Source organism: Podarcis vaucheri (genome assembly GCF_965113315.1).
Source record: "Podarcis vaucheri genome assembly, chromosome: 5".
NCBI lineage: Eukaryota > Metazoa > Chordata > Lepidosauria > Squamata > Lacertidae > Podarcis > Podarcis vaucheri.
Genome location: NC_138763.1, coordinates 20,337,701 through 20,361,417, shown reverse-complemented (window position 1 = coordinate 20,361,417; position 23,717 = coordinate 20,337,701). Strand labels below are relative to the sequence as shown.

At 43.5% G+C, this 23,717-nt stretch overlaps 1 long non-coding RNA gene across 1 annotated transcript; it reads left to right on the top strand.

Moving 5' to 3' along the window:
• The first annotated feature begins 21,334 nt into the window (after positions 1-21,334).
• LOC309532388 lies at positions 21,335-23,349 on the top strand. Its single transcript, XR_014219839.1, has 2 exons — positions 21,335-21,417; positions 23,183-23,349. It is a non-coding gene; the product is annotated as an uncharacterized lncRNA (long non-coding RNA).
• The last annotated feature ends 368 nt before the right edge of the window (positions 23,350-23,717 follow it).

Genomic DNA, 23,717 nt, shown 5'->3' with positions numbered 1-23,717 from the left:
CCTTTCCTCCTAGGAGCTCAAAGTTGTGTACATTGTTCTCCACATGTTATCCTTGCCCAAGTTCACCCAGAGGACTTCATGTCTGAATGTGGATTTGAAGGCTGGTCTTCCAGGTCCCAGCCCAACACTCTAACCACCACACCACACTGGGTCTTCAATTACAACTCCGATTTTTGTGAGCCATTTTCCTTGTTCCTTAGTGGAAACCATTGTAGCTCAGTAGTAGGGGATGTAGTTGCATGCAAAAGCTCCAATTCAATCCCCTCCAGGGAGGGAAGAATCCTACCAGACAGCCTGGAGAACTGCTGCCAGCCAGTGAAGACAATACTGAACTAGATAGAGGAGTCATCTGGCTTGCTATAATGCTTCTTTCTATGCCTGATGGCCTTATTTATAGCTTTGTACTCAATGTACTGCGTTTTATTGATGGATGTAAACCTCTTTGAGTATCTCTTTGAGGCACAAAGTGCTGGGTATCAGCAAACAAATAAATCAATTAAAGTCAGGGACTGCGATGCAGACTGCCATTTAGCAAGTGGTAACTCATAACACTGCTTATATAACCCTTTTGTTGTCTCAGTCCTGGTGGGAAAGGACTGTAGCACAGTGGTAGGACACATGGCTTGAATGCTGAAGGCCCCTTGTTCAATCCTTGACAACCCCAGGAAGGGATGGTTGGCAGAAATCCATTACCTGAAACCATGGAGAGATTCTCTGGCAGCCACAGTAGTGAATATATTTGGTATAAGGCAGCTTTGTTCAGATTATTGGCCAAACTATCCTGGGGTGAGTTTCTTGGGGAGAGGGGAGCCTCAGGTTTGGGGACCCAAATACTTGGGGACCCTAGACTCCTGGGTCTCTCTCTTGACCACACTCCCTTTCCAGCTGAACTCTGAAAATGCCTCTTGCTTGCCTGGGTAGGGGATGGAGAGATGGAGAGAGGATGGCCCTCACTGCTGGACTCCTTGCTTGGCTTCTGCGTACATTAGATTAGCACACAGGCAAAGCACAAGATATATGCTGCAGCAGGTACACAAGAGGTATAGATGTTACACGCTATGGCTAAGTGCAAGCTAAGATGCTGATCAAACAAGTGGCATGCCCCCCGCACCTTTCTTTTGAAGAGTGAGGTGGGCACAAGCAACCAGAGCAAGCAGACCTTCATGTGGGTTGGGCCACTCCATGGTTTGTTTACACCATCACTAGTGTCTCTGCATCCTTGGAAATACAGTCAGTGTCAGCACTGGCTCATGGTCAGATTTAGTCTCCATCACTTCCCCAGGCCCCTCACTAGCAGGTGAAGGCACCAGAGGTAGGCTCCACAACAGGAGGTTTCTGGGTAGGGGTGTCCAATGTCACAGTGGTGGGACATCCTTCTGCTTGGTCCCTCCCCTGAATCCAGCTCTCCACCCTCTAGACTGTTGGTTGCATCCCCAGGCTCAGACCCTTCTTGAAGTCCCAATTTCACCTTGCCCATCCCCAGGGTCATCCAACGCCAACCCCCTGAGCTCTTCCCATTTCTTCTCAGGATTCAACCATCCCCACCAAGACACCTCCACAAAACTCGTGACAGGGAGAAGTGTGAGTGTGCATAGATGCAAGCCTACCACACCAAGGTAATATTTGCATTCATTTCTCTGCCTACCTCTGCCTCTGGCCCCGTGCACTGCTGTCATGTGGCCCCCAGAGGATTGCCTTGAAGGGAATTTGGTCCTCGGTTTGAAAAAGCTTCCTCATCCCTTCCTTTGGCCTTGCCTTTTGTCAGCTGCCTGCAAGCAATTGCCTCTACAACAGACGGCCCCTTTGAGACAGAGTGGACTGAGTCAACCCTCATGTAAGGATATGCTGGCAGGATGTAAATAATGATTTTCATGGTGGAATAAAAATATTTGGGGAATTAATTCCCCCTCATCGCAAAGGTGACTTGTCAAAGGGCTTTCTCGAGCTATACCTGCTGCTGCTTTGTTTTTCCTTTACAACGTCTTGAATTCTATTAAAAGACAAACAAATTTCCCCGTCATTAGGCACCTTGCTGACACCACCTGCCATTCTGTCACTCGCAGCTAGAGACATGGACCTCCGTGCTTTGCCTGACAGATTTAGACAGAAAAATAGAAGGAAGCGGAGCTGGAGCACCTGTGCCTGCAAGGGCAATAATGGGATTACCGTTACCCCAAATGTGCACTGCAGAGAAAGGAGAGGGGGAAAATAATAATCGCAAGGTGTAGCTAGGTCCTCCCCATCAAATGCCATTATGCTTCTCCATCTCGAAAAGCTTTTACCTGGCTTGCACAGATGTACGAAACACCTAGAGGGGAGAGAGATAGGACTGCTGCAGAGCTTAGGAACTTTTGGGTTCCCCCTCTCATTGAAATCTTTCAATTCCAGCTGGTCATTACAAAGCCTTTGTAGCTTGAAGAATGCCCTGATGCCCGGGCTTTCTTGTTCTATTCTTCTCAGCCGAGTGTGAAGACAGGGATTGCCTTATTGCTGGCATTTGTAAGTTGCTCTGGGCTCTTTTAGCTGAAAAGCAAGATAAAAATTACATAACATGGGCAGACCCTCAGAGTGCCCTCTTTTCCAGGGACAGTCCCGGATTTACAGAAGGCGTCCTTGTTTCTGTTTTGATCCTGGAATGTCCCACTTTTCTTTAGCATGTGTCTGTTTTCATCAGTGAGAAGAGAAGATTCCCTGGAAAAGACCCTGATGTTGGGAAAGATGGAGGGCACAAGGAGAAGGGGACGGCAGAGGACGAGATGGTTGGATAGTGTTCTTGAAGCTACCAGCATGGGTTTGACTAAACTGTGGGAGGCAGTGGAAGACAGGAGTGCCTGGCGTGCTCTGGTCCATGGGGTCATGAAGAGTCGGACACAACTAAACAACTAAACAACAACAATTTTCATCAGAGAAATGTTGGAGGGTGTGGATTTATGCAAACCCCGAGACATGCAGATAAGTAACCATAAAACCTTTAGAGGACATCTGAAGGTAGCCCTGTAAATGGAAGTTTCTTTTTTTAATGCTTAATGTTTTTATATATGCTGGAAGCCACCCAGAGTGGCTGGGGCAACCCAGTCAGATGGGCGGTGTATAAATAAAAGTATTACTATTACTATTATGGAATAGTAAAGGTAAAGGTACCCCTGCCCCTACGGGCCAGTCTTGACAGACTCTAGGGTTGTGCGCTCATCTCACTCTAGAGGCCGGGAGCCAGCGCTGTCTGCAGACACTTCTGGGTCACGTGGCCAGCGTGACAAAGCTGCTCTGGCGAGCCAGCGCAGCACACACGGAAACGCCATTTACCTTGCCACTAGTAAGCGGTCCCTATTTATCTACTTGCACCCAGGGGTGCTTTCGAACTGCTAGGTTGGCAGGCGCTGGGACCGAACGACGGGAGCGCACCCCGCCGCGGGGATTCGAACTGCTGACCATGCGATCGGGAAGTCCTAGGCGCTGAGGTTTTACCCACAGCGCCACCTGCGTCCCTTTTATGGAATAGGACGTCCCTATATAGGATGGAGAAATGTTGGAGGGTATAGAAGAGGCCTGCTGGATCAAGCCAAAGGCCCATCTAACTCAGAATCTTGTTCTCACAGTGGCCAACCAGATGTCAGGCTGGGCAGAGGAAGAGGAATGGGGAGACCACCTCCCCATCCTGACCCTTCCAGGGAGGTGGAGGAGGAGGACAGTGGTTTGCGGGAGGTCACAGCTCAGAGGCAGATGAGGTGAAAAGTTGGGAAATAATGGGAGAGGAGGAGCAGGCAGAGTTGGAGTAGCCGCTGGCTGACATATCACTAGAAAGCATTCTAGACCGACATCTCCCAGAACCCGGTGAACCTTAAAAGTAGGAGAGCAAAGAGCTCAAAGACAGAGGGCACTTAGCAGCTCCCATAGAGGAGGTGATGATGATGATGAATGAGGAAGTGTGAGAGACGGAGGGTGGAGATTCACTCAGGACAATGCCATTATCCAAGAGGCTGATTTCTATAACCTCTTTCTGTAAAGTTTAAAATAAAAAAGGACTGTAAGAAACTTTTCCTTGTCTTTATAATTTCCTGGGCAACCAGCTGAGAGCTGCTGACAGTACGCCGATACCAGATGCCTTTTGGTATCTCGTAAGCAAGACCTGAGGGCAACAACATTCTCCCCATTTAACATAATATATTATAAATGAAAAAGAATCGACAACATTTCTTTTTAATTGCTATTAATTGCTATGAAAGCGCAAGAGAGTTTACAGCAGCTAAGACTTCTCACTTCTCACTTTATAAAATTAGGAAATGCTTATTTAAAAATTTGAATAATGGATGATTGTCAGAGAGGTTGAAGGAAGTCTAAAAGAGAAAATATCTGATACATTTAGATTGGATACTAAAAAAGAAGAAGACAGGCTTCTCACTTTCAACCTGTCACATCAACGGTAACTTTCATAACAAGTCCCCCCCCCCCCGGTCTCTATGACACTCAGAAGGTGACATGCTATGCCCATTATGGTATTGTTCATAGGAGCCTCACATAAAGTGAGCTGGGTATGGGGAAGGACTCAGGGAAGGTAGAAAGAAAGGAAGTCTCTCCCCCTCCCTGAGTTGCCTTTGTGCCTAAAAGACGATAGTTGCACCACATGCTCCTTTATCTGCGATTCCCCCTGTTGATATTGTATTATATAAAATGGAATGCTTGACCTGTCGAAGGAATAAAGACTTTCTGCTGTCACGCATAGACTAGCTGCGTTGTTGCAGGGACTCTGGGAAACCAGCTGAGATTGCTTATGATCCAAAGCCCCTTGAAATCAATGTGAGAAGTTTTATTAACTTCAATGAGCTTTTGGATCAAGCTCGGTATGGGATGTCGGAATGCAAGTGTGTTATGTACAAGCGCCGAACTGCTCAGACGGCAGGCTCCAGCCGTGTAGAAAAGCACGGCGATAAAATCAATAACAGCAGCAGCTTTTGCTCAAAAGAAAAGGACTCCTGGAGATTAGACTTGAATTACAAGCCGTGCCCTTTGTGACAAGCCAGCCAATTGCTGGGCACCGTAACGCACCAAGTAGGCTTTCTGGTGTGGGGCTGGCATAGGGAAGAGGGAATTTGAGTGGATCTGAACCACAAAACAATTTTGTTGTTGTGGTTGTGGTTGTGGTAGGGAGGGGAAATCTAGACAGGGTTGAGGCCTAGTTCACAAAAATAGCAGATGCGGTGGTAAAACTCCTTATGCGATGCACCAGTTTAGAATCTGGAGGGTGAAATACACATGACTAAATGTTCCTTGAATAATATAATTTAAAAGTACCCTCTCACATATGTACACATAGAAAATTAAATGCCAGAAATAGCTCTGGTTTTTCTGTCTCCTCCTTATTTGATAGCCTATATCTGCAGAGGTTTTTGTCCCCCACCCCCTTGTGGGGAGGCTTTTGAATATGTAATCTCCCACTTGCAAAGTGAAGTAGTACAGTGCAGAAAGAGTTTTTTCAACCTCACCTGTTGACTGGCCCTTGGTTGCTTACCATGGCATTTTCTCCAACCTAGGTATTATAATAAATAAATAAGAGCCAGCATGTGGAGAATGACTTTTTTCTTGCTGCTGAGGAACCACAACCAGTCATCCTATATGTTGACGGAGGAGAATTCCTTTCAAGCTGAACAAATCATGATGCACCTTGGAGTTTTGGCTCCATTAAATGGACCTAGTGCTGACTTTAGAAAAGCGCAGGAAGAGTTAGAACTGTGTATTGTTAATATATGAATGATGCTAAAAATATTTGCTAAGTCTCCACATAGACTTGACAGCTTCATAACAACTGGAACCATTTTCAGTGAAGATATAAAAATGCCTTTTGACCTTGAAAAATATTCACATTTCACAGAATTAAAAGTAAAAAAAGGAAGATCCTCTGCAACAGGAACACGTTGTAACCACTAATTTGTTACCTACACATCACTGCTGCTCACCTGCAAGTACCTGGAGATCAGGAAGAACTACTAAATAGATCACTCAAGTTTAAATCCTCTTACCAGAATCTCTATAAGGGACTCCCCAAAATACCAGAAACTAAGCTTACAGCTAAGAATAAAATAAATGCAATTAATACCTGGGCAGAACCAGCTCTGACTTACTCCATAGGTACCGTTAAGTGGTCTAATGCTTATTTGAACAAGCTTGATAGATTAACCTGCAGATTTCTGACAAAGTTCAGGATGCATCATTCGAATGTCTCCGTGGAAAAACTAAAGATCTGAAGGAGATGGGGATTAGTGCATGGATACATGGATTCTGCAAACATTAGGCATAGGAACTCATGACGTAGCAGCTGATGTTATGGTTCTCCAATCAGCATTGTAGAGCTGAAATAAAATGGGTCCATCCTATTCACTGGTGGTAAATTTGGAGAGGTTGGGGTAAAATTTCAGAAGTAGCCATTGAGCACTGGTGGATGTAACATCTGAGAGCCATCTTTGCCTTCACTTGGTTTGCCTCCCTGCCCAACATGGCTAATGTTTTTGCCCTCCCCCCCATGAAGACAGATTCACAAGTCCCTGATTTTGTCACACAATTTGGAGTGGAGTATTCAAACAGAGAACTTTCAGCTCAACAACACTATTCCACCCCACCCCCACAGACCCCAAAGAAAAATCCGTCAGTGAAAAACCATTCTGGCCAGCTGGAAGAATTGAAACATGAAAATCGAAAGCATGAGGAATACCCAGACGGCCATTAATGGAGGAACTGTGGAAGTAATCTAATCAATGGAGTAAGTGGCTAACGGGCAGCAAGCCAACTGAAAACACTGAGGCTTTGATCCTGTGCACATTTTTGTGAGTGTAGCACTTACTTCTGAGTAGACATAGGGCCATGACAGCTAGGTTTGAGCATTGGTGCTCAAGTCTTTTGAAATTGCCAACAATAACTATCAAAAATATACAACAAAAGCCACATGCTTAAGTCCTATTCAGAGCACGTGATGATTTAAAACCTAGAGAGGACACAGATATGCACACAATTCCCACCCCTAACATCCCCAAGTGTGGCTTTTTGTCTCATGTGTGAAAGCACCTCTTCATACCTTCACATGTTCAGTATAAAAGCCAGAAGAGGGTAGACGCTTCCCCGTGATCAATAACTTTAATTCCCCAGTGTGGTGTAGTGGTTAAGAGCGGTGGACTCATAATCTGGTGAGCTGGGTTTGCTTCCCTGCTCCTCCACATGCAGCTGCTGGGTGACCTTGGGCCAGTCACACTTCTCTGAAGTCTCTCAGCCCCACTCACCTCACAGAGTGTTTGTTGTGGGGGAGGAAGGGAAAGGAGCCGCTTTGAGACTCCTTAGGGTAGTGATAAAGTGGGATATCAAATCCAAACTCCTCCTCCTCCTCCTCCTCCTCCTCCTCCTCCTCCTCCTCCTCCTCCTCCTCCTCTTCTTCTTCTTCCCCAGCCATAGGGAAGCTTCTGAACATTCCCAGCTAAATAATAATAACAATTTTTAAGCGGCGATGGAAAACTTTGGCGATGGATGTGCAAAGTTCTAAAGCAGAGTCTGCATTTGTGTGGATGATGTGTGAGCGGCTTGTGTGCACGCCTCATCCCTCACATATTCAGGTGAATGCTTGTATAAGACAACTGCCCCTTGTAAAAAAAAATATGCAAAGAAAACCTGGAAACGAGCATGTTACATAGGCTACCCTTTCTTTGGCAATGTGAAATATTTTGCCCAGCACTATTTGGTTGCAAAAAAGAATTCCCCACTAACTTCGTATGCATTAGGAAGCTGCTCCCCTTTTGTACAAATTTATAATCCCGAACCAGTTGTTTGGAATGGTGATGATTACACTTCGTATTGGGATGATAAACCTATTATAACAGATAAAACAAATAGATTACAATCGGCCAGTTGTAATTCTGGTGAACAAAACAAATTGAAACAGCTACTATAACAGATGCTGCAATTCCTCTAAAAAAATAGAATGAAAATAATGACCACCACATAATCTTATAAATAAAACATGCCGAGAAAATCAAGACAATTCATACAGAACCACTATTAATATCATTTACGGAATCTCTCCCCACAATTCCCCAGTGCTAAACTCAGAGAAAATAAATGTACCTGTATTTTGATGATATTATTATTATTATTATTATTATTATTATTATTATTGGCATACTTTATAGGGCTTCTATAAAGATGACTGCAATTATGTATGTGAACTGCACCGAACAGCTGAACTATTTTTAAAAAATGTAAAATAAAACATTTGGAATGTGCTATGTAATTGTGAAGTGGGTTGCTTGGATCCAACTTGTCCCTGTCTTGATATCCATTACAGACAGATTTTTCCAATGTGTTTCTGTTTTTTTAATTGTGTACATACCTGGAAATGTGCCAGGTCCTAAAAGGCAACACACCTGGTTGGATGGACATGTGATGAGTTTCCTTTTGAATGACTATAATTCAGCTACACACATTTCCATCTGCGGAATAAAGTGTGAACACATGGTCAGTGAATACCCCGCACTCCATCCATTCGTGAGCAGAGAGCTGGAGCTACACATATGCACTCTGACGGAGCAACCCTATGCAGAATAATAATAATAATAATAATAATAATAATAATAATAATAATAATAATATATTAATACCCCACCCATCTGGCTGGGTTTCCCCAGCCACTCTGGGCGGCTTCCAACAGAATATTAAAATACAATAATCTATTAAACATTAAAAGCTTCCCTAAACAGGGCTGCCTTCAGATGGTAGTTGTTTTTCTGTTTGACATCTGGTGAGAGGGCGTTCCACAGGGCGGGTGCCACTACCGAGAAGGCCCTCTGCCTGGTTTCCTGTAACTTGGCTTCTCGCAGTGAGGGAACTGCCAGAAGGCCCTCGGTGCTGGACCTCAGTGTCTGGGCAGAACGATGGGGGTGGAGACGCTCCTTCAGGTATACTGGACTGAGGCTGTTTAGTGCAAAGAAAGCTGGTGTCAGTTGTGCTGTGGTAAAGTTGCACCCAATCCAAAGCCTGGGCTGCTGATGCTGCTCTATCTACAATAGTGTCCTGTGCTGGGTTGCCAGGTCGCTTGACCAAGCTGAGCAGGCTTAGGATCCAGTCTAAGTCCCTACTCTCTGGTCCTGGGTCACCAAAACCCCAGAATTCCCTCCTCCTTTTTGCAGAAACTCACACCAGCTCAGTCAACTTCAGCTCAGTAGGATGAGCAAGTTATGCCAATATCTCAACGGAGCTGGAGTTGGGGAATTGACTCCAAGTGAGCCCAGCTGAGACAGGACGCAGCTGGCTGGGCCACAGATCCGCTGCGTTCTAAGCTGCTGATCCCGGTGGATCTTGCTATGGGATTGTCCCCTTAGTCAGTTATTGGTAATGGCACCACCAACCACTTATTTGGGTAGGCGGGGAAAATAACAAGACTAAATGCAGCCCCTTTCTTCCTCTGTGTAACAAAACAGGCGATTGGCACTTTTGCTAAGATTATGAACAAGGCAGTGTACACGGACAAATGGCTAGGGCCTTCCTATAACTTTGATAAATATTTGCACACAAACAGCCCCCTCCCCTGAAAATAAAGGCTTTCCTGAAAGAAGTGTGTGTGTGTGTGTGTGTGTGTGTGTGTGTGATTGTATGTTGTTTGCTTGTGCCATGTTTCTTCTACTGAGACTACTTACTTGCAAATGATCCCAGCCAATCAGAGATCATGTTCAGGATGCAAAACAGAGCATCAGATTCAGTACTGTGGCATCTGTGTGGGAAAGAGGGAAAGTATGGCTACTGTTGTAGCCAGCTTCATGTCTGAACACTGAAGTACTTTAAGTACGTCAGGCAAAACGTGAGAGAGAGAGAGAGAGGGAGAGAGTTGGGGTGAGGCTTTTCGTCACCTGAGAAAACTCTCTCTTTGTGTGTTGTCTCAGCTCTAGGTTTCACAGGCTTAGGAAGTCCAATTCCTCCCATCAATGCAGTGAACAGCCTAGTCACTGCATTGAAGAATAAAGCTGGAACAAGGAAATAAGGCAAAATAAGCAAATCTTGCAAAGGACGCTGCCGTGGTGACAGTAAAGAACAAGGCATCATGACACAAAGCATGAAGGCTTGTAACTGAGCTCTGCCACAGCAGTGACAGCCTTAATGTAAGAAATGCCTAGACTGATAATACTAAAGGTCCCACTAGGATCTTACTTGCTGGCAGTTTCTTCTGCAAGCCACTAAAGGTCTTAAGCTATAATGGTATCACCCTGCTGTGTTATAAAGGGGGCACCAATATCTCTGGACTAAGCGGCTTCTTCATACTGTGGTAGCATCTTGAGGCAGGGCTCTCTGTCTTGGTTGCTCTTGCTTTACTCATTATTTACACTCGGCTTCCCTTGTTGCCATTTGCTTTGAGAAGCTGTTACTCAGCATGAATGCATGTGGTGCTATTGGGCTCTAGGGAGTTTTCTGAGTTGCTCTGAGAGAAATAGGTCTGTGTCTTACAAGAGGAAGTTGACAAGATCAAGCAGGGTCCACAGAAAGGACTGTGCTCCAATGCAGTATGTTGAATAAAATGCATGTGTTATATTTATTAGTTTTACAAATAATAATAATAATAATAATAATAATAATAATAATAATAATAATTGTTGTTGTTGTTTAGTTGCTTAGTCGTGTCCGACTCTTCATGACCCCATGGACCAGAGCACGCCAGGCACTCCTGTCTTCCATTGCCTCCCGCAGTTTGGTCAGACTCATGTTTGTAGCTTCCAGAACACTGTCCAACAATCTCGTCCTTTGTCGCCCCCTTCTCCTTGTGCCCTCCATCTTTACCAACATCAGGGTCTTTTCCAGGGAGTCTTCTCTTCTCATGAGGTGGCCAAAGTATTGGAGCCTCAGCTTCACAATCTGTCCTTCCAGTGAGCACTCAGGGCTGATTTCATTCAGAATGGATAGGTTTGATCTTCTTGCAATCCATGGGACTCTCAAGAGTCTCCTCCAGCACCATAATTCAAAAGCATCAATTCTTCGGCGATCAGTCTTCTTTATGGTCCAGCTCTCACTTCCGTACATCACTACTGGGAAAACCATAGCTTTAACTATACGGACCTTTGTCGGCAAGGTGATGTCTCTAATAATAATAATAATAAACCAGTTCAATTCAGCACACTTTGCTGTGTATGATTCTACACATCATAGGGAGCTGCCTTGTGAGTTAGTCCATTGGTTCATCTTTCTCAGTATTGTCTGCACTGAGTGGCAGCAGCTACAGTTTTTTAAGTAGCAGTCTCTCAGCCCTACTTGAAGATGCTGGAGGTTGAAATGGGTACCTTCTGCAGATGTTTTACCACTGAGCTATGGCCCTTGCCCAGTTCCTTGTTCTCTTCCTTTCCTCCTGTGTTCAGACCCAAAAACTGTTTTCTGAATTGAGCTTCCATGACCTTCTGAATGATTGGGCTGACTATGAAGAACCTGGGACTGGGCATAGTGTGGCATAGTGTGCATAGTACCCAACAGATGATGGGCGCAGTCAGCTTTGTCACTGCTAGTCAGCTGTTTGGGAGGAATCGTCCACATCCTCTCCTATCAATAGATGGAATAGGCAGATGGATTTGAGGTTCCTCATTCCTTCAACAGATGACTGGCTCTTCCAAAGTCATGAACTGACTAGCTAGGCTAGGGAGATACATGTATGCATGGACCAAGGCCAGAATTAATAGTAGTATTATTTAGAGTCCACTTATATTGTCCCTAGGGACAGGGGTGGCGCTGTGGGTTTAACCACAGAGCCTAGGACTTGCCGATCGGAAGGTCGGTGGTTCGAATCCCCGCGACGGGGTGAGCTCCCATTGCTCGGTCCCTGCTCCTGCCAACCTAGCAGTTTGAAAGCACATCAAAGTGCAAGTAGATAAATAGGTACCACTCCAGCCAGAAGGTAAACGGCGTTTCCATGCACTGCTCTGGTTCGCCAGAAGCGGCTTAGTAATGCTAGCCACATGACCCGGAAGCTGTATGCCGGCTCCCTTGGCCAATAAAGCGAGATGAGCATGCCTACCTTATTATGTATATTTGTATCTAAAATTGTTGCTTTTATCTATATTTTGATAATTTTATTATTGGTTTCAATGTTTGAATTTATTCGTATTTCCTTGTAAATATTTTAAATTATTTTATGTAAATCACTTAGAGGTATTGCGGGGTATTCAGCTAAGTTTTAATCGGAGCAGACCCACTGAACACAGTTAAGTAAGGCCCATTAATATCAGTGGTGCTACTCTGAGTAAACCTTTACTGAATGCCACCCACTGTTGCCAGTAAGTAGTGTATAAATAAAAGCAAATAAAAGCTAGGCTCATTCCAGGTTAGAGGGTACTCTCACAGCTCCCCACAACAGGTTTACCAGGCAGTTGGTAATTGGCCCAGTGGGGATTGGCAGGAATGCTGTCGGAGCCCATGCAGTTGGGCTTGCTAATGCAGCCATTTTAATTCTCCCACAGTGCAGTGGGATGTGTAATGTAGTTATGGGAGAAATAAAAGTGGCAGTTGCATGTCCAGTCTTACAGACCCAGCACTCCTGTCAGAGCTGTGGCTGGTCTGCTTTCAGCCGCAGCAACAGCAAGCATGCGCCAACGAGATCCTTGACAGGAGCACTGGGACCATGCGCCTGGTGTAGCCCACACAGCTATTCTTCCAATTCCCCTCACAACAGAAACATGAAACAGAGGCCCAGTCCCAGCTCAGCATTAACCATGGTGCACCCTGAGGGAATCTATTAGCATTTGCCTAAGGGTTTCAAGTAGTGGAGGACAGCTTCATAAGCGCACAAAAAACGACACAGGTGAAACAGACAGGGAAATATGTTCAAAATTGCTCTTTATGAAGCAGCCACAAGATGGCACTTTTACCTCATAGATGTTTGTATTTGATGTCAACTCAAACCTCAGATGTTCACTTGAACCGTTATGGGGTTTTCTTGCTATCTGTTCTTTTTAAAAAAACCTGAAAACACCATTGCTCTATTAGAAATGGGAACAACCCTCATTAGTCGGGAGGTGGGAGGGGAAGGTGGCTATAGAATATGATTTCATCAGAGACTTTATTCGCTATTAATGAGCTGTGTTTTGGGCTTTTGGATTTGGACGTGGAATTGAAGGTCAACGCTTTAACCCCCCACCCAACCACCCTGCTTGCGGTTGTCTTTGGTAACCGGCAACTACCTGCCTATGCTCCTCGTTAAGATCTTCCATTCTGCATCTAATTAGCTTGTTTTCTTTCATTAGGTTTTTTTTTTAATCTCCCGCTCTCAGCCAGACGGCTGTGAGTTAGCTGCTTTCAGTGTGGCAAGCTATTTTGCTTTGCTATCTCGATCCTTTGGGAGTCCATTCTTCTTTCATTTACATGCGGCGTAATATTTCTGAATGGCTGAACCTTATTATGTCCTTCCTCGCCATCGCGCCCCCTCCCCCCGCATTGTCAGGTTCTAGTTTGGCATTCTGCCAACAATCGGCTTTGTTGAGTCGAAGCTGTATAAGACACCTCGTCAAAGGCACCTTTACCTGTTTCTCCTGGAATGTACTCACAAAGCACAACTCTTGCAGCCTGCTTTGTAGATGGTATTCTTTAGTCTCTGTAGACAGTATTCTTTAGAGGATGTAGACATGTGTGTGCCAGATCCTTGCCCTTCCTGCCACATCAAACGGGCCCATGGGGACCGGCTGAGTGCATGAATGTCAATGCCTCTTTACACAAAGTTGGATTCCAGCACACTTAAGGAAGGCAGTAATAATACCTCAATTAAAAAATCCCTCCCACTGTATTGGATAATTATTGTCCAGTCTCCAGTTTCTCTTTTGGGGGCATCTCAGTTTGAGGTGTTTCTGGAGGAAACTGCCCATGTAGATCCATTTCAAGCCTGGTTGTGGGACAGAGATGACTTTGGTCACCTTGGTGGATGACTTACGCTGGGAACTAGATGGGGAGAGTGTGTCCCTGTTGGTTCTGCTGGATCTCTTGGTGACTTTCGGTACTGTTGACCATGGTGGCTTTCTGGGCTGTATTGCTGGGGTAGGACATAGACACATTGTTTTACAGTGGGATTTGGAAAAAGCCTGCATTAATCGCCTGAAGCTGAAATAATTGGAGGATGGGGGGGAGTTCTCAATCAGATTCTGCCAGCATGAAGTAGTTTGCAAAAGAAATTGTCACATTTGTTTTCTTCCCTAAAATCTCCTCCTCTCCTTATGCCCCCTTATGATGGGCACAGTTTGAACGGGGTGGGGGTGGGGTTGTGTGTGTTATCATTCTTTATGCAGTCACTAGTGGCACATATGGATTCCAGTCTCAGAAAAACGATGGAGCATCACCATAGAATGGAATACTAGCATTCTACCTAAACTGGCTTTCATCTGGTGATGTTTTTAGATCAACATCTCCCCTCACCTGAAGAAGCTGGTATATCCCTCTCACAAAGGTTGCATCATTACTAGAGATTAAAGTATGAATTAGATTCAAGGCAACAGCTTTTAAGAAAATTGATGGTTTGTCTTCTAGTAGATTTAAACTATTTAACACCAGAAGCTAGAATCTGTGAAGAGGCTTATGTAACACATCTTGTTTTTAGGTTATATTCCTTAGAAGAATGGCAAGGATGACATCTACTGACAAGGACTTTGGTCCATCAGTTTTAAATTCCATGGTCATTTTCATCTCTTCATTCATTAACTTTCAAAGTGGAAAGTAAAGCCATTCTTGAGGTGCACCAATTTTGTTTTGCCAAACCTCCTTCTGTACCTATTTAGTTGGTAAAACATCCATTTTCTTCCAGTTTTCCTCCAGTCTGCATGTAAGAAAAGAGTCTACCTATCACCTGTCCTTTTGTTTGCTGAACCCCTCCTGGCCTTGGTTAAACTGGTTCAGGTAGCTCTAGATTAGGAAGAGAGAGAAAAAGGGTTGGTCCAGGGTTCTTGAAATCTATGTGAAATATACTCGGAGTCGAGTGTAGATTTCATGCTCTTTATTCAGCTCATAGTAGTGAGGAATGAAAATTCCCCCCAAATATCTGCTTTATATACATTATTTACACAATGGGCCGCACGTGATTGGCTAATTCTGGGATTCTCCTGTAGGCCAATCAGGTTGCGGATTCAATTCCACCTGGAGCTGGATTGGGTGGCTCCTGCGGACCAATCATACTGCAGCATTGTTCTAGGACCAATCAGACTGCTGCATTCTGAATCCTATTGTTCTAGGACCAATCAGACTGCTGCATTTGGATCCTATTCAACTCAGTACGTAACACTAAGACAGCTGAAAATTGCAGCTGAACATTTTTTGTGTGAAGAAGCATGGAAGCTGAGACACTAACTTGAAGTGCGCTGTTTCTCTCTCTGTGTGTGTCTCTCTCTTTCTTTCTCTCTCACACACACAACACACACACACACACACACACACACACACACACACACACACAATCAGTGGTAGAGCAGCACATGCTTTCCATAAAAGGCCCCACGTTCAATCCTTGGCATCTCTAGGTACAGCTGGGAAAAATCCCTTCCTGAAACCCTGGGGAGCTGTTGCCAATTAGCATACCCCAGTGGTTCCCAAATGTTTTTCACCACGGACCACTTGAAAATTGACAAGGATCTTGGCAGACCACTTAGTATTTTTCTTCTTCTGCCTGTTGTAGCAATTATAATGTGCTCTGCCAGATACTGTAGGATTTAGAAGTGCATTTTTACAGACCTGCTGTGGACCACCTGAACGAAGCTTGTGGACCACTGGTGGTTCCTGGACTACATTTTGGAACCCCCTACTGAACTACATGGGCATAGAAACATAGGAAGATGCGTTAGACTGAGTCAGAGCCTTGATTATTCTAGTTCGCTACTGACGACACTGACTGGCAGCGGATCTCCAGGGTTTGTGTCAGGGGAGAGTACCATCCCTACCTGGAGATGTTGAGGACTGAACCTGGGACTTCCTGCATGAAAAGCAGATGCTCTACCCCCAAGCTATGGCCCTTCCCATGGTCTGACACAGCATAAGGTAGCATCATGCGCCCACGTGGAACTATTCCGCCAAGGAGCTTGACCCTAGCATGTATACATTCCCCCCCCTCTCTCTCTCTTATTAAATTTTCTGTTTTACAATTTAGAATACTCATTTAAACATCATTCAATTATCAATGACTTCCCTTCTTCTCTTTCCATGGCTCATTTTGCATACCATACATCCCTGCATATTTTACATAAACTAAACCATCCAGTATTTCATTATTACATCCATGAAAACTTATTTACATTGCCGAATTTATCTTTATGCTGCCAACATTTTCAAGTGAACACAATTTCCCCCCATATATTCAATAAACATTTTCTAGTCTTCTCTAAATGTATGTTCTTCTTATTCTATGTTAAATCTGCAAGCTGCGCATATTCCATCAGTTTAAGTTGCCATTCTTCTTTAGTTGGGACCTCGCTCATTTTCCATTTTTGGGCTAACAAAACACAGGCCACAGTAGTGGCATACATAAATAATCTTTTTTGACACCTGGGAATTTCCCTTTGAATTATCCCCAACAAAAAGGACTCTGGTTTTTGTTTTGGAAAAGTACTTTTAAATTTATTTATTTTTCAATTCATTATGGATTATTTCCCAATACTTTTTTACCCTTTTACAGGTCCACCATTTCCCTGTCAAGGGATGATGGGAACATGATTCCCCACTAGAACAACACCCACATACCAGCAGGATAGTCTTTCCATCCAGGAAAATAAGCAAGCCTGGACCAGACCCTCCATTGATAGTATGCAAGGTGCACATGAGCCCAATGTATCGTTTCTGATCTCCTACCATGACCCCCTTGTTCACCTAACAAGTGTATCCATTTCCCTTTGCCGGTAGACATATTGTCTTAGGAATGTTTTTTTAGAGTATTACAGTTAACTCCAGAGCATTCAAATACTGGGGTCAAAGCCAGTGACAGGAAAATAAATCTGCTACAGTTCTACTATTCCCAAGCTTTTGCTCTGAACTGGTAGGAACATGAATGGATTTGTTCCCACTGTTTCTATATCTAGATATTGTTTTCTTATGCAGAAAAGTATACTGCTCATCCATTTGCTGAAACCGTCAAATAAAACACCTGCAATTTTCAATGGTATCTGAAAGAGTTGGGTCTGTATTTTAAAACCCATACATTCCAGCCAGTTGGAATATAACGGCAACAGGAATTCTGTTTCGTCATCTCAAAAAGAAGAGAGAGCCATCTCAGAAAATGGCATAATAACTAGCTAAAGAAATTGCGTCCATGACCTGGTCTTTAATAGCTGGTGGCTATTAGCTTCTGGTGATGTGGGGATAGCAAATATCCCCTCCACTCCTGGGGATGGGGAAGAAATTCAATATAATTCACATCTAAAGTCAAGTCAACCTAATTCACAATTTCTGAGTGGCTGGGAATGCAAACTGAAGCATGGCCATCTTTTGAAACATGCAGTTGTCCAAATTTTGCAAGCCCAGTAATGTGTACAAAATGCAGATACTGGGGCAAAGTATGCATTAAAATGCATATATTATATGACCCATCTGCAATCAGAGGTGTACCTAGGGTCCCTTATGTCCTAGGCAAGGAGCTGTATTGGTGCCTCCCCCCCCAGGGGGGGGGAATCACTTTGCCACAATAGCCACATCAGAAATTACTATATTTTACATGACCCAAGTACTTGAAGCATCCAGGGTGATGGCGAGGCAAGGCAAGGAGGAAGGACAAAAAATAAAACAAAAACATGCAGATGGAACCTTTGAACAATCCCCCCCCAAAAATCTATCAAAAATGTATAATTTATTACTTGAATGGGAACTCAAAGATGAACAAATTAAAGAAGTAATGATCAAGTGGGGAGAGGATTTTGGATATGTGATTTCATTAGATCATTGGGAAAAGTGTGTTCTCCCTCATGGAGAGCACAGGTTGCGGGTGGGGCTGACAAGACACCTCACTGTTGCTAGGCAAATGGTTTGGCCATCCTTTAAGCAGGGGCGGGCTGTTACTGGGGAAATATAGATGTTGCGATTTGTTGATTGACAGCCCTATTTGTTAAATACAATGCCCGCAGCGAGGAACTTCCTCTTTTCGCTGCTTTCTTTGGATCACCTGCCCTCCCTTCCCTAATGTTAGGCTGTTTGCTTGACCTTGCTATGCCTGTCATGGGGTCGTCTGCTTTGGGGCAGGGGCCTGGTAGGAATTTTGTCCATTTGGCTGATTAGTGTGTGCCATTTGGGTTTTGCCTACTGCGTAGCAATTCGTCACAACTTGTAAGGTTTGCGGTTAGGCATTGGTCTTGGAATTGGTTGGTGGAGGGGTATGGATTCGGCTGTGCCTGCCCCTCCAAAATGCTGCTGCTGCTTCAAGGGTTTTCCGTTAAAGGAACCCAGGGGCTCCCCATGCTTTTGTCCTAAACCCCCTGGCAAGGGGCTAAGGCCACGCAAGCCCCTGGGAGCATTCTGGGGAGAGGTGAGGCATGGTTCCCAGTGACTTTGCGGGGGGTGCGAATGTCAGAGCTGTCCCGTGCGGGGTCAGTTAGTGCTACCAATGCCTAAGCAACCACTCACATTGCTGTAATTTGAATGAAGTTGTGGCCAAAATTATGCCAAAAACCTTAAACAAAAATTAAGTGTCAATTGTGTTTTTCTTTGGGGGGGGTGTCTTGGGGATCTCGACGCGCAAGACATTGGAAATCAGATACTAATTTCACCGCATGCATTACTATCAAAGAAAACACTATGAAGATGTTTTACAGGGGGTACTTAACCCCTGTAAAACTGGCTAAAATTTATAAACTAACATCGAATCTGTGTTGGAGATGTAAGGTATCAGAGGGATCTTTATATAAGAAACCCCTGCTGGACTGGACGAAAGGCCTATCTAGTTTGACATCCTATTTTCACCATGTCCAACCAGATGCATATGGGAAGCACGGTAGGAACATAATAGCATACCCTCCAACATTTCTCTGATGAAAATAGGGATATCCTTTTCCATTAAAAATATCAGTAATCATTCTATTATTTATAAGCCGCCCATCTAACTGGGTTGCCCCAGCCACTCTGGACAGCTTCCAACGTATATAAAAACATAATAAAACATTAAAAACTACCCTATACAGAGCTGCCTTAAGACATCTTCTAAAGGTTGTATAGTTACTTATCTCCTTGGCTCAGGGGTTGCATAACTCCATACCCTCCAACATTTCCCCAATGAAAATATGGATATACTAAGGAAAAGTGGGACATTCTGGGATCAAATCAGAAACTGGGACGGCTTCTGTAAATCCAGGACTGTCCCTGGAAAATAGGGAAACCTGGAAGCTCTGCAACAGCTATCTCTCACTCATAATCTCCAACAGCTGGTATTCACATCACCTCTGACATTGGCAATAATATAGTCCTCATTACTAATAACCATTCATAGACTTATGCTTCACTTGACGCCCTGCTTTTCTACCCTGGACAAAAGAGATCTGCACCTCACGTTCATGAGGGCTGAAAGTGGAGGGGAAATTTGGGCAGGAACACATCCAAGCTAAACAATTTCAAACAACAGTTTGAGTCCGTAAGCTCTCTACCCCCCTTGAATGCTTCCTGCATTAATTGAATGTAGTGTGTGCAATTACCTGAAAAGGATTTCTAAACACAAAAGAAAGCATCCAGAAAAGAACACAGACTAGCCTTTGGTGACAGCTGTCGTGAATGAAGTGACCAAATAAGAAGTTGTCACATTCTGAGGGGATGCATGTTATTTATAAAGTAGAAAATAGTGCACTGTGCATGTTTGCAAAAGTGAACAGTCTTGCATTTTAAGTTAAGGAAAGCCTAAAGAGGAGGTAAATAGAATGCAAGGGATCCTGGGAGAATGAATACTAATGAGGCAGCAAACACCACCTCATTATTATGGATTAGGATTCATTAGCATACATTTTCCTTTCTGACTCCTCAGCTTGTCTAGTGTTAGTGCACTGCAGTTGCTCAATTAAATGGGATGGTGTGGTGTATTTTTGTAAAAAACACACACACAAATGTTTGTTTTCTCTGTACAGAAGCAGCCTCAAACAGTCAACTAAAATTATTGAAAAATAGCTAGATGAGAGAGATCCACGTCGAGCCCTATTGGAGAGTAAATTACAATGATTTTAATGCAATAATAAGTTGCATGAATTCAAATTGTTAAATTAACTAAATGATTCAGTTGTCATAACAGATCCATAGATGCTGGAGACATGTGCCAGCAGCTTCTTGTTGCCCTGCTAAAATTAGCTAAAATTAACATTAAATTGCCCTACTAAACATCAAAGGACGCAAAGGAATTTCAGATCAGAGCAACCTGCTTATTGTTAACCAAACAGTAGTCACATTATTGCGGAACAATTCACATAATACTGCTGCTGCTCAACTTCCATTCATACCTTGAAAAGCACTTGGAAGCCACAGCTGGCCATATTGTTAACCGGGACTTGTTGCCCTGAACATATGTGTTTGAAGATCTCCCATGGTTTCCAGTTTGTTTCTGGGTGCAATTCACAGTTCTAGCATTGACTTATAAGGCTCTAAACTAGTGTGGGGAAACTTGATCCTGTAGATATTGTTTGATTCCAACTCCTATCAACTCTGGCCAACATAGCCGAAGTTCATGGATGGATAGTAGTTGGGAGTCAACAGCATCTGGAGGGCCACAGGTTCTCCATAACTTTCCTGGGTATAGTTGGGGACCAGGATATCCAAGGGACTGCTTACTCAAGTATGGACCTCTTCATCTGTTGAGATGGTCAGCTGAGGCTCCACTCCAGGAACTCATGCTACCCATGGTTAGGTCTGGCCTCTCATCCTCATGCCACAGCAACCCATGAGAGGGAACATACAAGCCAGAAGATCCACCTTTAACCTCCACTTTCAGGCAACTCAGCACCTACCCACTTTCCTTTGTTTTCAGTATAGGCCTAATCCAGGGGCTGAGTAGAAATTTCTTCCCCCAAACCACATTAACCTTGGAGTAGGGTTTCTCTCCTTCTCTATCCTGTTCTGCTCTATTCAAATCAGGAAGATGCAGCACTAAAGCAGATGAATAAAGAATTGTAAAGAATATTGGTGAATGAAGGGTGGTTCCTCAAATCAGCCTCTCAGGGGTAATGGACCCACAAGAACGGGACAGATATCCTTTTGCAGCATGCCTGACTCACCCATTCATCCAGAGTTGATTGGTTCAGGGTGGTGATATCACAAACAAGGCCTCCCTCAATTCACCATGAGGTATTGGATGATGATGATGATGATGATATGGAAAGTGTGACCGCCCCACAGTAACCTGATATTCATTCAGTTTCTACATGAACCAAGGCTTTTGATGTAGTAGCACCAGTTATTTGGAACACTATTCCTATGGAAACAAGAAAGGTACCTACAGTCTTGCTATTTCATTGCTTGGTGAAAACATATTCATTTCACCAAGCATTTTTAGAGAATTAATGTAATTCAGTGTTGGTCATTTGTTCTATGTTTGGTTTTTGTTTTTTAAAAAATATTTCATAATTTTGTGATTTAATAGTTTTATGATGCTCTAATGTTTTTATTAAATTGATGTTTTTAATGAGTTGGAGGTTTATAAATATCTCTGTGAATAAATAAACATGGTCTCTGCTTCAGAACTAGATGGAGTATCTCTAGATATCACAATCCCTTATATGAATTCTGCGCTTTTTAATACCTGCAGGAAACTGATGGATGAGGTCAGACAGAGGTTTGGGCTTACATGCCACCAGTGTGCAGATGATGAACAGCTCTGCCTCTCATTCCCCTTACTTGATCCCAGATGGACTGTGGAAGTGATAGACTGGTGTCTGGAGTCAGTTTAATAGTGAATGGGGAATTAACTAACTTTAAGCCAAGAGAAATTTAATCCAGAGCTATTCTTCAAATGAACTGAACACTAGTATGGAGTGAGGTTGTGCTCTCCTTTAAGGAACAAGATAACTTAGGTGTGCCCCCTGTGAAAATTGCTGAGCCATTTCATTGAAGCATCATTGTTTCAAAGTGCTGGTTGTGCTTTAGTTATAGAAAATTGCTTATTTGTTCTTTCTGTTTATTAATTTGCTTTAATTTGCTTTTAGTATTGTATTTCTAAATTGTTGTGACTTGCCCAGGGACCTTATGGCAAAGGGTGGGTAATAAAACAAAACAACAAAAACAACATTATATGGTTTTGTGATTTCTGTTGTGTTCTCTTCCAGGTACTTCTAGAAGAGTAGAATATTATTATTATGGGTCAATGTCCAAAGTTAAGTCATATTCTGAAGAGACCCAATGAAATTAATAGACCAAGTGAAGTCCACTGATTCTATAAGAACAGCTGTGTTGGATCATGCCAAATGACAATCTGGTCCAGCCTCCTGTTCTCACTGTGGCTAGTAGGTAGGCCCAAAGCAGAATGTGAGTCCAACATCACTCTCTCCACTGGTATTCAGACAGGCCTCCAATAGTGAAGAGACAACATAGGCATCATGGCTAGGAGCCACTGCTAGCATTATCCTTCATGGAATTGCCTAATCCTCTTTTTTAAGTCACCCAAGATGGTGGCCATCATGAGATCTTGTAAAAGCCACAGCTTAATTATGCACTGTGTGAATAATTACCATCCGTTTAACCATGTGCTCCATCACTTCTACGGATCTACTCTAAGTATGACTTAGTCAGATATCACCCCTTTTTAATCCCACAGTTTGTGTCTCATTTGCTCATTTATCTCTTTGTCCACAGACCACCTGCTGTAGAGATGGACTAATTCTAAGGCCTAAGAGAGAGATGCCATCGTTACTCATTATACTGCCTGGTGCCTCACAGTCCCTAAAATTCACACCAAGCCCATTCCATATTTCATAGTCCTAGCTGACTCCTTGTTTGCTGCAGATTGTGAAAGAAGTTTGGGAAGAGACTCTTAAATATAGGAACCTGGACAGTCTGTTTGTTCCACTAGATAACCCCCTTGCTATAAAAAGAGCTTAGCTAGTCCCCTTTCCCATTTTCTAAATTCTTTAGATCACTTTCTAAGAATGATTAAGACGTGTGCTAAAAATGTGCAAAGCCCTAGCTAATTATGATGTACTGATTAATTTTGCTAGACAGCTATGGCAGTTATAATGAATATTAATATTTTTTTTTCTAGGACAGAAGCTGTTGGCAAGAGGAACAACTTTCCTGCATGGGTAACAAGTGTGGCAGAACAGTACGAGGTTGATCAACGGATCCTTGATTCCTCTTGCTGGAGCTTTCAAGTCCTGTTTGCAGCAGAGACCTGCAAAATGCAAAATATACACTGTGAATAGCTACAAATTATGAACCAGTGTTTTCTTATTAATTAAAATTACATTTTCTGTTCTTTCCATAATTTCTCTACAAGGATCACAATGACAAAAAAGGGCGGCTGGGGAGGAGCGGGGAGCAAACAGATTTGATTGTTATAATTCCCGTCCCATATTAGAATGTTTAAAATGTTACAAATCATATGCCACTTATTGGAAGTTGAGTAATGATGAGATTTGCAACTTAATGAGTTTCTGAGAACAACACATTTATATGGTAATGTGCAACTCATTGCCCTCGCAAAACGCGTGCACATGGGCGCTGGTGTTTGCTAAAAGCTTACTTAACAGTCCAGGTAAATATAGCCAACATAGGGAAATGGAAATGACATGTAAAGC